Source organism: Equus przewalskii, chromosome 18 (genome assembly GCF_037783145.1).
Source record: "Equus przewalskii isolate Varuska chromosome 18, EquPr2, whole genome shotgun sequence".
Taxonomy (NCBI): domain Eukaryota; kingdom Metazoa; phylum Chordata; class Mammalia; order Perissodactyla; family Equidae; genus Equus; species Equus przewalskii.
The window spans coordinates 12851773-12866235 of record NC_091848.1 but is presented as its reverse complement, the minus strand read 5'-3'; positions in this window follow the sequence as shown (position 1 = coordinate 12866235).

The following is a 14463-nucleotide window of genomic DNA, read 5'->3' as shown; positions in this document are numbered from 1 at the left end:
GGTGGGCCCTGATACCACTAGACTCATGTCACCAAATAGGTCTGAACCATTACCACTTAATATACAGATTTACATAATTGGTTTTGGGAGTGTGTGAAATACTGATTTCATTAAGAGTTTTAATTCTCTTGATTATTTTCTCAAGAGAGCTTGTTTTAATGGTCTGCAATGTTAATGTACTGCTCTGGTGCAGCAACTCCTTGGTTCTTTCCCAGACGAATGTAATAACTTCCTAACAGCTCTCCCCCATTCTTTGAATTGTTCATGTTTTCCACCAGTAGTCATCAAGATCCTACTGTGCCTGCTCCGCTGAGCATTAAGAATACAATGGAGTAAAACTCAGCCTACTCTGGGGTGGTGAGGTAAACACTGACCAAATAACATAAAAGCTGTTCAGTACAACAAAGGAGGGGTTTATGAAAGGAATTTGATCTAGTCGAGGAAGGTTACTGAGGAAAAGTCTAACCTTATCTGGCACAGGAAAGGTAATACCTCGGTAAAGAGCAAGGACGTTAGAGGTAGAACGGCATAGGTCAAGTTCTCAGGACTTGGGGAATCGGGTTGGCATAGAGTACCTCTGCAATAGAGTGATTGGTTATGTGAAGTATCTGGAAGGTAGGCACAAAGGAGCCAGTGCAGGACAGAAGTCTTATGTTTTAAGAGGCTACTTAATTTAAATTGGAGGGTGATGTGATCCAGTGAGATGCATTTTGGAAAAGATCGGTTACTGTGTTGTGGAGAACAGTATTCAGTGGGGTCACATTGGATGTGACAGACAGGCTATGGCAGTATCCTGTGGATGATGGTAGATAGGACTGGGGTATTGGAGATGGGGAGAAGTAGGTTTTAGATTTTTCAAAGGATAAAATCTGTGGGACTTGGGATGGACATTGGTGGTGAGGGAGAAGTGTCAAGGATAGCATACAACTAGCTAGATGGTGGCGTTGGCTGAGTTGGGTCACAATGGAAGAAGGCAAGTACGTAGGGAAAAAGTTCAGTTTGGGCCATATTGAGTTTGAGGTCCAGAAGATGTCAAGCATGACGTTGAATATATAGGTCTAGAGTTCAGAGTAAGGATCTAGGTGGTGTCTGCTCGTCTTCTGCACATCGGTAGTAATAAACAGTGGTGTGGGTGAAATTGCCTATGGAGAGTGTAGAGTGAGGATCCAGTGTTGCAAATATCAACTGCTGCCTTCATTGCTCTTCTAGAGTAATCTTTCAAATAGATCTGGTTGTGTTATTCACGTGTTTAAAATTCTTTAAAGTGCTATAACATTTATTTTGTGTGCTAGGGCCTGGGTACACTATGCCAAATAAGATATGCATGCCATTAAGGAGTTGGCAGGTTAGTTGAGACAAGCAGATTCGTTTATGTAATTTACTGAGAGCCAACTGCATGCTAGGATTTGGGATACTCCAGTATAAAATAGAAACACTTGTCTTTGTGAAGCTTTTACTCCAGGGCAGGAAGACAGACAATAAAGTAAAATGTATGGTCAGTGGTGGTAAACGCTATGAAGAAAAATAAGGGAGTTCGGGAGTGTAGGGAGGAAGGAGTGTTGCACTTTGAAATAGGGTCAGGAAAGACTACTGAGGAGGGCTCATTTGAGTAAAGACTTAGAGGAGCTAATGGATCCAACTAGATATCTGGAGGAGAAGCACCCAGGTGTAGAGCAGAACAAAGGCAGGAGTGCTGCTGGTATATTCAAGGAACCACAAAGAGGCCTTTGTGAACCTAGCTGAATGTGTGATGCAGAGTGGAAGGAGGCGAAATTAGAAAGGTGTTGGTGTGTGTATGTGCATGGGAGGTAGGGGGTTGGGTATATTAGTTCCATTACATCAAAATGTGGCTTAAAACAGTCAACTTAGTCTTAGTTTCTGAAGATCGGGGATCTAAGGAGCAATTTAGCTGAGTGGTTCTGGTTCAGGGTTTCATGAGGTTGCAGTCATGCAAAAGTTAGCAAACTGCTGCCTGTTTTTGTAAATATAGTTTTGTTGGAACACAGTCATGCCCGTTATTTTTCTTAATGTATGCAACAGTAGAGTTAAGTAGTTGCAAAAGGGACCATATGGTCTGCAAAGCCTCAACTATTTACTATCGGGCCCTTTAAGAAAAACTTTCCTTTAGTCTTGACTGGAGCTGGAGGATCAGCTTCCAAGCTCACTCAACAAGGCCACTGGTAGAAGAATTCAGTTTCTTGGCAGGTGGACTCTGCGTGAGGCTGCTCATGATCTGGCAGCTGGTTTTACCCAGAACGAGCGATCCAAGTGAGAGAGAGAAAGCAACCAAGATGGAAGCTGTAGTTTCTATAACATAATCTCAGAAGTAACATATCATCACTTCTGCTTATTCTATTGAACACAGACCAACCTTGGAACAGAGTGGGAGGAGGTCACATGAGAGTTGAAGACCAGGAGGTGGGGATCATTGGGAGTCCATCCTGAAGGCTGGCCACTACAGGGGTGTCAGGTAGGGAGAGCCTTGTAGGCCCTTCTAAGGGCTTCAGCTGTTTTTCTGAGTACTATGATGAGCCACTGATGGACGTGAGCAGAGAAGTCATGACGTGACATATTTAAATGAAAGATTATAGTGGAGGATTTTGTTACTCTAAGAAGTTATAGAAATTCAGAGCATCTCAATCAGACTAGGCATTCTGGGCAGGTGCCTTTACAGTTTGGAAGCTGACTTTATTCTGAAGGGCTGAGAGATTCTCAGATTTTCTTTGCCTTGCAGGGTCTCTGTATCAACTGGAAAATTTTGTTTTTAACTTTATTTTTATTTTTTTAACTTTTGTTTATCATGGAACATTTCAATTATATTAAAAAGTAGAGACAACTTGTTTAACTTTTTTTTTTTTAGGAAGATTGGCCCTGAGCTAACATCTGCCACCAACCCTGCTCTTTTTTGCTGAGGAAGACTGGCCCTGAGCTAACATCCATGCCCATCTTCCTCTACTTTATATGTGGGATGCCTACCACAGCATGGCTTGACAAGTAGTGCCATGTCTGTACCTGGGATCTGAACCCCAGGCTGCTGGGGCAGAACGTGCGAACTTACCCACTGCGCCACCAGGCTGGCCCTGAGAAAACTTGTTTAATCTGTATTCTTATCTATTCCCCACATCCCCAGGTTATTTTATTATTATATTTTTTCCTCCCCAAAGCCCCACTACACAGAAATATATCCTAGTTGTAAGTTGTTCTAGTTCTATGTGAGCTGCCATGACAGCTTGGCAACTGATAGATGGGTGGTGTGGTTCCGGGACCCAGAAGTCAACCTGGGCTGCTAAGGCAGTGAGTGCAACAAACTTTAACCACTAGGCCTTCAGGGCTGGCTCGTGCCAGGCTATTTTAAAGCAAATTCCTGACATACCATTTCATCCATAAACTTCTGTTTCTCTATATTTTAGTTTCTAAAAGAAAGCACTCTTTAAATTTAACTACCATACCTTTATTACACCTATAAGAAATTAACAATATTATTCAGTCTAATCAGTATTCAAATTTTCTCAAATATCTCGTAACTTTTTTAAAAATTTCAGTTCATAATAGTTTACATCACTGTGACATTTCAATTGTCCATTATTTCTTGACTGTCACCACATAAGTGCTCCCCTTCACCCCTGTGCTCACCCCTTAGCCCCCTTCCCCTGGTAACCACTGAGCTGTTTTCTTTGTCCATGTGTTTGTTTATATTCCATATATGAGTGAAATCATCTGGTGTTTGTCTTTCTCAGTCTGGCTTATTTCCCTTAGCATAATTCCCTCCAGGTCCATCCATGTTGTTGCAAGTGGGATGAATTTGTCTTTTTTTTCCCTGGCTGAGTAGTATTCCATTATGTATATATATACTGCATCTTCTTTATCCAATCATCGGTCAATGGGCACTTGGGTTGTTTCTTTGTCTTAGCTATTGTGAATAGTGCTGCAATGAACATAGGGAACATATGTTACTTTGGATTGTTGATTTCAAGTTGTTTGGGTAGATACCCAGTAGTGGGATAGCTGGGTCATGTGGTAGTTCTATTTTTAGTTTCATGAGGAATCTCCATGCTGTTTTCCGTAGTGGCTGCACCAGTTTGCATTCCCACCAGCAGTGTGTGAGGGTTCCCTTCTCTCCACACCCTCTCCAATATTTGTTATTTTTAGTCTTAGTCATTATAGCCATTTTAACTGGCGGAAGGTGGTATCTTAGTGTAGTTTTGATTTGCATTTCCCTGATGATTAGTGATGTTGAACATCTTTTCATGTGTTTTTTAGCCATCTGTATATCTTCTTTGGAAAAATGTCTGTTCATATCCTCTGCCCATTTCTTGATAGGGCTGTTTGTTTTTTGTTGTTCAATTGTGTGAGTTCCTTATATATTATGGAGATTAACCCCTTATCAGTTATATGATTTACAAATATTGTCTCCCAGTTGGTGGGCTGTCTTTTGGTTTTGATCTTATTTCTTTGCCCTGCAGAAGTTCATTAGTCTGATGAACTCCCACTTGTTTTCTTTTTCTTTTGTTTCCCTTGTCTGAGAAGACATAATATTTGAAAAGATTTAAGTTCGATGTCAAAGAGTGTACTATCTATATTATCTTCCAGGAGTTTTATGGTTTCAGGACTTATCGTCAAGTCTTTGATCCATTTTGAGTTTATTTTTGTATATGGCCTGAGATAATGGTCTACTTTCATTCTTTTGCATGTGGCTGTCCAGTTTTCCCGACACCATTTATTGAAGAGACTGTCTTTTCTCCATTGTATGTTCTTGGCCCCTTTGTTGAAGATTAGCTGTCCGTATATGTGTGGTTTTATTCTGGGCTTTCAATTCTGTTCCATTGATCTGTGTGTCTGTTTTTGTACCAGTACCAGGCTGTTCTGATCAGAATGGCTTTGTAGTACATTTTGAAGTCAGAGATTGTGATGCCTCCAGCTTTGTTCTTTTTTCTCAGGATTGCTTTAGCAATTTGGGGTCTTTGGTTGCCCCATATGAATTTCAGGATTCTTTGCTCTATTTCTGTGAAGAATGTCATTGGAATTCTGATTGGGATGGCATCAAATCTGTAGATTGCTTTGGGTAGTATGGACATTTTAACTATGTTTATTCTTTCAGTCCATATGCATGGAATCTCTTTCCATCTCTTTATGTCGCTGTCTATATCTTTCAATGATGTCTTATAGTTTTCATTGTATAAGTCCTTCACCTCCTTAGTTAAATTTACTCCTAGGTACTTTATTCTTTTAGTTGTGATCATAAATGGAATTGTATTCTTGAGTTCTCTTTCTGTAAGTTCATGATTAGAGTACAGAAATGCAACTGATTTTTGTAAGTTGATTTTGTACCCTGCAACTTTACTGTACTTGTTAATTATTTCTAATAGTTTTCTGATGGATTCTTTAGGGTTTTCTATATATAAGATCATGTTGTCTGCAAACAGTGAGAGTTTCACTTCTTCACTCCCTATTTGCATTCCTTGTATTCCTTTCTCTTGCCTAATTGCTCTGGCCAAAACCTCCAGTACTATGTTGAATAAGAGTGGCAATAGTGGGGGATGGCATTCAGTTTTCCCCGTTGAGTATGATGTTGGCTGTGGGTTTCTCATATATGGCCTTTATTAAGTTAAGGTAATTTCCTTCTATCCCCATTTTGTTAAGATTTGTTATCATAAATGGCTGTTGGATCTTGTCAAATGCTTTTTCTGCATCTATTGAGATGAGGGGGTTTTTATTCCTCATTTTGTTAATGTGGTGTATCACGTTGATTGATTTGTGGATGTTGACCCATCCCTGGAATAAATCCCACTTGATCATGATGTACGATCTTTTTGATATATTGCTGTATTTGGGTTGCCAATATTTTGTTGAGGATTTTTGCCTCTATGTGTTCATCAGCAATATTGGCCTGTAGTTTTCCTTTTTTGTGTTGTCGTTAGGCTTTGGTATCAGAGTGATGTTGGCCTTGTAGAATGTGTTAGGAAGCTTTCCATCTTCCCTAATTTCTTCGAATAGCTTGAGAAGGATAGGTATTAAATCCTCTCTGAAAGTTTGGTAGAATTCCCCAGGGAAGCCATCTGGTCCTGGGCTTTTATTCTTTGGGATGCTTTTGATTACTGTTTCAATCTCTTTCCTTGTGATTGGTCTATTCAGATTCTCTATTTCTTCTTGATTCAACTTTGGGAGATTGCAAGAGTCTAAGAATGTATCCATCTCCTCGAGATTGTCCATTTTGTTGGCATATAGTTTTTTGTAGTATTCTCTTATAATTCATTGTATTTCTGTGGTATCTGTTGTTATTTCTCTTCTTTCATTTCTAATTTTATTTATTTGAGCTTTCTCTCTTTTTTTCTATGTAAGTCTGGCTAGGAATTTTTCGATTTTATTTATCTTCTCAAAGAACCAGCTCTTTGTTTCATTGATCCTTTCTACTATCTTTTTAGTTTCAATAGCATTAATTTCTGCTCTGATTTTTATTATTTCTCTCCTTCTACTGACTTTAGGCTTTGTTTTTCTTTTTCTAATTCAATAAGTTGTAGTTTAAGATTGCTTATTTGGCTTTTTTCTTGTTTGTTAAGGTGAGCCTGTATTGTGATGAATTTTCCTCTTAATATGGCTTTTGCTGTATCCCATATGAGTTTGTATGGTATGTTTTCATTTTCATTTGTCTCCAGATATTTTTTTATTTCTCCTTTAATTTCTTCAGTGATCTATTGCTCATTCAATAGCATGTTGTTTAGCCTCCACATCTTTGTCCTTTTCTCAGCTCTTTTCTTGTAATTAATTTCTAGCTTTATAGCATTGTGATAGGAAAAGATGCTTGTTATTATTTCAATCTTCTTAAATTTATTGAGGCTTGCCTTGTTTCCCAACATATGGTCTATCGTTGACAATGTTCCATGTGCACTTGAGAAGAATGTGTATTCTGCTGTTTTGGAATTCAGTGTTCTAGCTATGTCTATTAAGTCCATCTGGTCTAGCTTTTCATTTAATTCCACTGTCTCCTTGTTGATTTTCTGTCTAGATGATCTATCTATTGAAGTCAATGGAGTGTTGAGGTCCCCTACTATTATTGTGTTATTATTGTCTTCTTTTAGATTTATTAATAGTTCCTGTATGTACTTTGGTGCTCCTATGTTGGGTGCATGGATATTTCTAAGTGTTACTTCTTCTTGGTGGAGTGTCCCTTTGATCATTATATACTGCCCCTCTTTGTCTCTCTTTGCCTGTCTTATCCTGAAGTCTACTTTGTCTGATGTAAGTATTGCAACACCTGCTTTGTTTTGTGTGCCAATTGCTTGGAGTACTGTCTTCCACCCCTTCACTCTGAGCCTGTGTTTGTCAATGGAGCTGAGATGTGTTTCCTGGAGGCAGCATACTGTTGGGTCTTGTTCTTTAATCCATCTCACCACTCTGTGTCTTTTTACTGGAGAATTCAATCCATTTATGTTTAGGGTGTTTATTGATATATGAGGGCTTAATGCTGCCATTTTATCACTCGTTTTCTGGTTCTCCTGCATTTCCTTTGTTTCTCATCCTGTGCATTTTGGTCTACCAATCGAGTTATGTAGTCTTTTATGTTATGTTTCTTTGTTTTCTCCTTATTTATTTATTTATTTATTTATTTATTTTTTATTAATGTTATGATAGATTACAACCTTGTGAGATTTTAGTTGTACATTTTTGTTAGTCATGTTGTGGGTACACCACTTCCCCCTCTGTGCTCTCCCCCCACCCCCCCCTTTTCCCTGGTAACCACCGATCAGATCTCCTTATCAATATACTAATTTCCACCTATGAGTGGAGTCATATAGAGTTCGTCGTTCTCTGACTGGCTTATTTCGCTTAACATAATACCCTCGAGCTCCATCCACGTTGTTGTGAATGGGCCATTTTGTCTTTTTTTATGGCTGAGTAGTATTCCATTGTGTATATATACCACATCTTCTTTATCCAATCATCAGTTTCTGGGCATGTAGGCTGGTTCCACGTCTTGGCTATTGTAAATAATGCTGCGATGAACATAGGGGTGCAACGGACTCTTGAGATTTCTGATATCAGGTTCTTAGGATAGATACCCAGTAATGGGATGGCTGGGTCATAGGGTATTTCTATTTTTAACTTTTTGAGAAATCTCCATACTGTTTTCCATAGTGGCTGTACCAGTTTGCATTCCCACCAACAGTGTATGAGGGTTCCTTTTTCTCCACAACCTCTCCAACATTTGTCACTCTTGGTTTTGGATGTTTTTGCCAATCTAACGGGTGTTAGGTGATATCTTAGTGTAGTTTTGATTTGCATTTCCCTGATGATTAGCGATGATGAACATCTTTTCATGTGTCTATTGGCCATATTCATATCTTCTTTTGAGAAATGTCTGTTCATGTCCTCTGCCCATTTTTTGATCGGGTTGTTTGTTTTTTTGTCGTTAAGCAGTGTGAGTTCTTTGTATATTATGGAGATTAACCCTTTGTCGGATAAGTGGCTTGTGAATATTTTTTCCCAATTAGTGAGCTGTTTTTTTGTTTCAATCCTGTTTTCCCTTGCCTTGAGGAAGCTCTTTAGTCTGATGAAGTCCCATTTGTTTATTCTTTCTATTGTTTCCCTCAACTGAGGAGTTACAGTGTCCGAAAAGATTCTTTTGAAACTGATGTCAAAGAGTGTACTGCCTATATTCTCTTCCAAAAGACTTATTGTCTCAGGCCTAATCTTTAGGTCTTTGATCCATTTTGAGTTTATTTTGGTGTGTGGTGAAAAAGACTGGTCAATTTTCAATCTTTTGCATGTGGCTGTCCAGTTTTCCCAGCACCATTTGTTGAAGAGACTTTCTTTTCTCCATTGTAGGCCCTCTGCTCCTTTGTCGAAGATTAGCTGTCCATAGATGTGTGGTTTTATCTCTGGGCTTTCAATTCTGTTCCATTGATCTGTGGACCTGTTTTTGTACCAGTACCATGCTGTTTTGATCACTGTAGCTTTGTAGTATGTTTTGAAATCGGGGATTGTGATTCTGCCGGCTTTGTTTTTCTTGCTCAGGATTGCTTTAGCAATTCGCGGTCTTTTGTTGCCCCATATGAATTTTAGTATTGTTTGTTCAATATCTGTGAAGAATGTTCTTGGGATTCTGAATGGGATAGCATTGAATCTGTATATTGCTTTAGGTAGTATGGACATTTTAACTATGTTTATTCTTCCAATCCATGTGCAAGGAATGTCTTTCCATCTCTTTATGTCATCGTCAATTTCTTTCAAGAAAGTCTTGTAGTTTTCATTGTATAGATCCTTCACTTCCTTGGTTAAGTTTATCCCAAGGTATTTTATTCTTTTCGTTGTGATTGTGAATGGGATTGAGTTCTTGAGTTCTTTTTCTGTTAGTTCATTGTTAGTGTATAGAAATGCTGCTGATTTATGCACGTTAATTTTATACCCTGCTACTTTGCTGTAGTTGTTGATTATTTCTAATAGTTTTTCTGTGGATTCTTTGGGGTTTTCTATATATAAGATCATGTCGTCTGCAAACAACGAGAGTTTTACTTCTTCGTTACCTATTTAGATTCCTTTTATTTCTTTTTCCTGCCGAATTGCTCTGGCCAGCACCTCCAGTACTATGTTGAATAGGAGTGGTGAAAGTGGGCACCCTTGTCTTGTTCCTGTCCTCAGAGGGATGGCTTTCAGTTTTTGTCCATTGAGTATGATGTTGGCTGTGGGTCTATCATATATGGCCTTTATTATGTTGAGGTACTTTCCTTCTATACCCATTTTACTGAGGGTTTTTTATCATAAATGGGTGTTGGATCTTGTCGAATGCTTTCTCTGCATCTATTGAGATGATCATGTGGTTTTTGGTTTTCATTTTGTTGATGTAGTGTATCACGTTGATTGACTTGCGGATGTTGAACCATCCCTGTGTCCCTGGTATAAATCCCACTTGATCATGGTGTATAATCTTTTTGATGTATTGCTGTAATCGGTTTGCCAAAATTTTGTTGAGGATTTTTGCATCTATGTTCATCAGTGATATCGGCCTGTAGTTCTCCTTCTTTGTGTTGTCCTTGTCAGGTTTGGGGATCAGGGTGATGTTGGCTTCATAGAATGTGTTAGGGAGTTCTCCATCTTTCTCAATTTTCTGGAACAGTTTGAGGAGAATAGGTATTAAGTCTTCTTTGAATGTTTGGTAGAATTCTCCAGAGAAGCCGTCTGGTCCTGGACTCTTATTTTTGGGGAGGTTTTTGATTACCGTTTCTATTTCCTTACTTGTGATTGGCCTATTCAGATTCTCCATTTCTTCCTGATTCAGTTTGGGGAGATTGTAGGAGTCTAGGAATTTGTCCATTTCTTCCAGGTTGTTCAATTTGTTGGCATATAGTTTTTCATAGTATTCTCTTATGATCTCTTGTATTTCATTGGTATCTGTTGTGATTTCTCCTCTGTCATTCCTAATTTTATTAATTTGCGATTTCTCTCTTTTTTTCTTGGTGAGTCTGGCTAGGGGTTTGTCAATTTTGTTAATTCTTTCGAAGAACCAACTCTTTGTTTCATTGATCCTTTCTATTGTCTTTTTTGTTTCAATATCGTTTATTTCTGCTCTTATTTTTATTATTTCCCTCCTTCTACTGACTCTGGGCTTTGTTTGTTCTTCTTTTTCTAGTTCTGTTAGGTGTCGTTTGAGGTTGCTTATGTGAGCTTTTTCTTGTTTAGTGAGGTGAGCCTATATTGCGATGAATTTCCCTCTTAGGACTGCTTTTGCTGCATCCCAAATGATTTGGTATGTCATGTTCTCATTTTCATTAGTCTCCAGATAAAATTTGATTTCTTCTTTAATTTCTTCAATGATCCATTGTTTGTTGAGAAGCGTGTTGTTTAGTCTCCACATTTTTGCACCTTTCTCTGCTTTTTTCTTGTAGTTGATTTCTAGTTTAATCGCATTATGATCAGAAAAGATGCTTGATATTATTTCAACTCTCTTGTATTTATTGATGTTTGCTTTGGTTCCCAAAATATGGTCAATCCTTGAGAATGTTCCATGTGCACTTGAGAAGAATGTGTAACCTGCTGCTTTTGGATGAAGTCTTCTATATATATCTATTAAGTCCATCTGGTCTAATTTTTCATTTAATTCTATTATTTCCTTGTTGATTTTCTGTCTGGATGTTCTGTCCATTGGTGTTAATGGTGTGTTGAGGTCCCCTACTATTATTGTATTGTTGTTGATGTCTTCTTTTAGTTCTATCAAGAGTTGCTTTACAAATTTTGGTGCTCCTGTGTTGGGTGCGTATATATTTATAAGTGTTATGTCTTCTTGGTGGAGAGTCCCTTTTATCATTATATACTGTCCCTCTTTATCTTTCTTTATCTGTTTTGCTTTGAAATCTACCTTGTCTGATATTAGTATAGCGACACCTGCTTTCTTTTGTTCATTATTAGCTTGGAGTATTGTTCTCCATCCCTTCACTCTGAGTCTGTGTTTGTCTTTGGGGCTGAGGTGTGTTTCCTGGAGGCAGCGTATTGTTGGATCTTGTTCTTTGATCCATCCTGCCACTCTGTGTCTTTTGATTGGGGAGTTCAATCCATTTACATTTAGAGTGATTATTGAGATGTGGGGGCCTACCACTACCATTTTGTGTCTTGTTTTCCGGTTTTCTTCAGTTTCCTTTGTTTCTCGTGCCATGGTTTAATCTGTTCTGATGTAGAGCTGCTACTCTCTGTTGTTGTCCTTCTACTTATCTCCTCTGCTCTTGGTTTTGTAGCCCCTTTCCTTTTTTGGATTTTTCAGGAATGAGGGTTTTCCTGAGGATTTCCTGAAGAGGAGGTTTTGTGGCAATGAACTCCCTTAATTTTTGTCTATCTGCGAAAGTTTTTATTTCTCCATTGTATTTGAAGGATATTTTCGCTGGGTAGAGAATTCTCGGCTGTAGATTTTTGTCCTTCAGATTTTTGAATATATCATTCCACTCTCTTCTCGCCTGTAAAGTTTCTGCTGAGAAATCTGCTGATAGCCTGATGGGGGTTCCTTTGTAGGTTAGTTTCTTTTGCCTGGCTGTCCTTAGTATTTTCTCCTTGTCGTTGACTTTTGCTAGCTTCACTACTATATGGCGTGGAGTTGGTCTTCTTGCATTGATAAAGTTTGGAGATCTATTGGCTTCTGTCACCTGAAGATCCATCTCCCTCACCAGATTTGGGAAGTTCTCAGCCATTATTTCTTTGAATAGGCTTTCTGCCCCTTTCTCCTTCTCTTCTCCCTCTGGTATACCTATAATCCTTACGTTGCATCTCCTAATTGTGTCTGATAATTCTCGGAGAGTTTCTTCATTTCTTTTTAGTCTTGCTTCTCTCTCCTCCTCTGCCTGCAGCAATTCTATATTGCCATCTTCCAAATTGCTAATTCTTTCCTCCATATTATCGGCCCTACTGTTCAGAGCATCTAGATTTTTCTTAATCTCCTCTATTGTGTTCTTCATTTCCAATATTTCTGTTTGGTTCTTCTTTATCGTATCAAACTCTTTTGTGACATAGCTTCTGAACTCGTTGAGTTGTCGGTCAGAACTCTCTCTTAACTCATTGAGAATTTTAATGATGGCTGTTTTGAAGTCATCATCATTTAGGTTATATATCTCATTTTCTTTGGGATTGTTTTCTGTGTATTTGTTACTTTCTTTCTGTTCTGGAGATTTAATGTATTTTTTCATATTGCTTGATGTTGTTGATTTGTGCCTCCGCATGGAGATAGAGTTTAGTTGCTCCTTTCACTTGTTTCAGCTGCTGCGGTGGGGGAGCAGCTGTTTATACTGCACCAACCAGGAACCCTGTCCGCAGTTGCTAACTGGGCCTGGGCCCCTCCTCGTAGCCACAGTGGCCCTTTGGATTCCCTCCTCTGCCGTGGGGGCCGTCACAGGGGGGCTTCAGGCTGCAGGTGCCTACTGTTGCAGCCCACCTAGATGTGCTCTCTCCTTGGGGTCTGCAATGGTGTTATGGGCTTTTCCAGAGGCCAGGGGTGGGATCACTTATATTTGTCGCTCCGTTGCTGTCGGCACCCACAAAATCTCACTTGTCCTCTATGGGTCGCAGGAGAGCTATTGGCATCTTCTTCAGTCTGTGGTTAGTTCACCTAGCTATGCTGCTTTTGCCCTGGGGTCTTCCAGCCTTGTGGCTGGCGGCTGGGTGCCTTCTACTGGTGCTGTGCAGAGGCTTTCCCTAAGGCTGCTGTGAGCCTGTAGGGTTTCCCCTAGGCTACGAAGCTGGGTCTCTGGAACTTCCCCCAGCCCCAGTCCTCTCCGAGATCTCCGGCTATCCCTAGTCCCACGGGGCGGGCAACGGCAGCTGGGGGTCGCCCCGCCCTCTGGGATTCTCTCCGGGCCTCTCCCGGAGCCGTGAATGCTCGGCGTGGCCCCTCTGCTAATGGCAGACAGAGAGTTTTGTCTGCTGCCCGGGCGGAACTCCAGCGCTTCCCGTCTGGGTCGCAGAGCCGGCCTTTGAAAGTTCCCCCAGCCCCGGTCCTCTCCGAGATCTCCGGCAATCCCTACTCCCACAGGGTGGGCAACAGCAGCTGGGAGACCTCCGTACCCTCAACGACTCTCTCTGGGACCTCCCGGGCGCCGCGAACACCAGGTGGGGTCTCCCCGCCAATGGCGGGGAGAGACTCTCCCCGTGGGCTCAGGTGTGCAACTCCAAAGTTTCCCTCTGCGTTTAGGAGTAATTGCAAGGGGGTTTAGGTAGGGTTCTGGTCACCTGTTTCCACCGTCGCTCCTCTGCTGTGTGCTCGCTCCTGCCCTAGATGTGTGTAGATCCTCTGGGGGCGTCCGTTGGAAGAAAGCCGCTTGCGGGTACTAGGCTGCTCGTCGGGGTCGGGGAGTTTTCACCTATTTCCACAACCTCCCGGAGGAAAGTCCGTCCGCCTTCCGATGTATAGTCGCGTGGGTATCTCAGACGTCCTGAGATGCTGTCTGGATATCCTTTGTCAAGCGATAAGTGTCCAAATAATTGTAGACTCGAAGGGGGAGAGACAAAGAGGACTACTCACAGCGCCATCTTGGATCTCTCTGTTTTCTCCTTATTTATTGTGTCTCTGTTCTGCTTTTTTGTTTAGTGGTCACCCTGAGGTTTGTATTCAAGATCTGTGGACAAGATAGTCCCTTTCCCGATGGCCTCTAATTTCCTTAGACTAAACTGATTCAGTCTCTTTCCTCTTCCCCTCCTAGGTTGTTTGTCTCACATCTTATTCCATCTTGTGTTGAGTTTGCAGTGAAAATGATAAGATTATCTTTGTTTTTGGTGTTTTCCTTCCCTTTGTCTTTAATGCTATATTTGAGTATTTGCTATCCTGCTCTGATTCTGTCTACCTATTTAACTCCTTACTCTGTGCTTTGTAACCCTTTTCTCACCACTCGCCCCCTTTTTCTTCTGGTATGAGGGCCTTCTTGAGGATTTCTCGTAGGGAAGGTCTCATGGCTACGAACTCCCTTAGCTTATGTTTGTCTCAGAAGGTTTCAT